This window comes from Cebus imitator, unplaced genomic scaffold (assembly GCF_001604975.1).
Source record: "Cebus imitator isolate Cc_AM_T3 unplaced genomic scaffold, Cebus_imitator-1.0 Scaffold15, whole genome shotgun sequence".
NCBI classification, from domain to species: domain Eukaryota; kingdom Metazoa; phylum Chordata; class Mammalia; order Primates; family Cebidae; genus Cebus; species Cebus imitator.
In genome coordinates, this window is record NW_016107330.1 from 4,143,890 (window position 1) to 4,146,833 (window position 2,944).

At 53.3% G+C, this 2,944-nt stretch overlaps 1 protein-coding gene across 1 annotated transcript in view; it reads right to left on the reverse strand.

Annotated features, from left to right (window-relative positions):
* Positions 1-2,944, reverse strand: part of LRRC38 (leucine rich repeat containing 38) — a 42,720-nt gene that overhangs the window by 9,058 nt on the left and 30,718 nt on the right. The gene's annotated exons all lie outside the window — the stretch shown is intronic.

The following is a 2,944-nucleotide window of genomic DNA, read 5'->3' on the forward strand; positions in this document are numbered from 1 at the left end:
GAGAGGGAGGGAGGAAGAGACGGAGGGAGGAAGAGAGGGAGGGACAGAGGGAGGGAGGAAGAGAGGGAGAGACAGAGGGAGGGAGGAAGAGAGGGAGAGACAGAGGGAGGGAGGAAGAGAGGGAGGGAGGAAGAGACGGAGGGAGGAAGAGAGGGAGGGACAGAGGGAGGGAGGAAGAGAGGGAGGGACAGAGGGAGGTGGCCCTGGCCTCGTGGAGCTTAGGCCTTTCAGGAGAGGCATCGGGACACAAGCACAAATGGGGATACTTAAAATAGAAAGGTCAAAGACCCACAAGAGAGGTCAAGGGCAAGCCCACAGGGGGCCTCTGGGGGCCGGATCAGCGGGGCAATGGAAGGATGGCTGGCCCGCGGCACGTGGAGATGAGGCTGGGATCCCTGCAATGTTCCTACTTGACTTTGGAATGTTATTCTCCTGACCCATCCCGTCAGCTGTCCAAGTTAAGAATAGCAAAGGAAAGCCAACACTTCACGGCACCTGGTGTGTGCCTGGCACGCTAGGAGCTTCACAAAACGTCCGAGCCTTGTTTATTCCTCAGGCCAACCCGACCGGAAGGCCACTATAACTATCCCCATCTTACAGCTGACCAATCTGAGGCACAGAGAGGGCAAGTGACTTGCTCGGGGCCACACAGCAGGGAGATGCCAGAGCTGAGGCTGACCCCAGTTGGTCCGGCTCCGGAGCTTGGCCACAGCATCGTGCCTCCCACCCTCCCAGGCAGGAAGACCCAGGGCTGCAGCAGCCTGGCCCAGCACCTGCAAACAGGCCCCCTCCAGGCACCGTGTCTTTTTAAAATTTTTTTTATTATTTAATTTTGAAACAGAGTCTCACTCAGTTGCCCAGGCTGGAGTGCAGTGGCATGATCTTGGATCACTGGGGCGCTCCACCACCTGGTGCCTGTGTGACTGGGCCAGGCCCGGCCACCCTGAGTACCACCTCGAGATGACGCTGTGAGCACGAAACCAGGGAATATCTGAAAAGCTCTCACCACAGCACCTGGCCACGCATGGGCCTGGGAACCCTGCAGTTGGCATTGTTCAGATTTTCAAAGTTTCAGACTGAGCCTGCGTCTGACTCCAGATATATGAGGAGGGTGCCCGTATTAGGGTGCTCCAGAGAAACAACCAATAGAGAGAAGAGAGAGAGAGAGAGAGAGAGAGAGAGGGAGAATGTGTGTAGAGAGAGATTTATTAAGTACCTCTAGTCATTCTCGTGCTCAGCACCCCTCCGTGCTCCCCATCTCTCTTAAAATGAAATCCACAATCCGTATCACTCCAGCTGAACCCCTCCACCCCGCCTTGCTTGCAATTCCTAACACCCCAGCGCAGGCCACCCTCAGGGCCTCTGCACCGGCCCCGCTCGCTCCTTTCCTTTCTTCCGGTGACTCTAGGCAGTCACCTTCTGAGAGAGGCCTCCCTGCCTTCATCCAAAGCAGCTGCTCTTCCCCACCCCCATGTCATCCTCCATCTCCCCCTTCCCTCTTTATTTTTCTGTGCACAGGTGTTTATTTTCTGCTTCCCTGCTCCTCCCACTGCCATGTCAGCTACGTGAGGTCCAGCGTGTTTGTCCAGACATTACCCTTCCCTGTTGCTGTATTCCTAGTACCAGAACTTGCCAACGATATTTTTGAATCAACGTATGAATAAAGACAGGATCAGAAAATGTGGCTTAGATGTGTGGCCACAAAGGGGTTCTGAAATCAGCTCCCCTAACAGACAGATCCCCAGTGGCTGATGGTGCTGGACCGGCACAGGCCCCTGCCTTCCAGCACAAAAGCTCTTTCCCCCAAATTCACCAGCAGGTAATCTGCACCTCTCTGGAGGAGAGAGAAGCTGTGTACATTTCCATGCTTTTCCCTCTTGGGAGGTGGAAATTCTCCTTGATCTCTGGAAACAGGTAGGGGCGATGCAGCGGCCAACCTCTCTTGCAGCCGCTCCACATGCGATCTTGTTCCTGACGCTCTGCATTACACACACTCCTTTAATCCACGCAACAAACTCAGCAGCTGCTGCTGGGATGGTCCCGGTTCGCAGATAAGCAAACTGAACAGCTATGTTACCTGCTTGAGGTTATCCAGCCAAGAATAGAAGGGCCAGGATCTGGAATCAGGTGGTCTCCCCCTAGTGCCCGTGCAGTTAGCCAATACCCTTCCCTGTTGCCTTCAGAATGCATGCACAAGTTATTACCAGGATACGAAGACCCAGAGGGGTGGATAATTATGCCAAAGCTGCACGATGTCTTGTAAACCTGGTTTGGGGCCCAGGTTGAAATACCCTAGCTTGGCTGTGATGAATACATTTTGAACAATCCTACTAACTCCATCTTGCCCACCCTCAGCTATGTAGGGTATTCTGTTCCGAGAGCTTGTGGTCTGAGACACCTGGCATCTCTGTGAACAATTTTCTGAGAAACGGGACCCACTGGCCCATACATCCTATACCTGCAACTGTGCAACTGCTTACCCCACATCCTGAGTAAAAAACAACTTTAAATAGAATTTTTTGTTAGGCACCACCCCCCTTCCCCTAACCTGTTCCTTCTGCTTCTGTAAGAATCTGCTTGCTGCCCCCGACCCTAAACCGATATAATGTTGACCGCCCTTTGCTCTGGGCCGAGAGGTTTCAGCTCTAGCTGACTCTCCGACGCCGGCCATTAAAGACGGACTCTCAACAAACTCAGAGCGTGGCGCTTCTGTTTTAAACTCGCTCAGGTATAACAAGGCTGCCTCCACTGGTGGCCTGAGCCTGGAGTACTCAGGGCAAAGAGCACTAAAAGGCCATTCTAGGGAGGCTGCATGCTGTGTTTGGTTTTTAGGGCTGCTGTTACAAATTACCGCAAACTGAAGGGCTTTTTTTTTCTCTTTTTTTTGAGAGAGTCTCACTCTGTCACCCAGGCTGGAGTGCAGTGGCTTGATCTCAGCTCACTG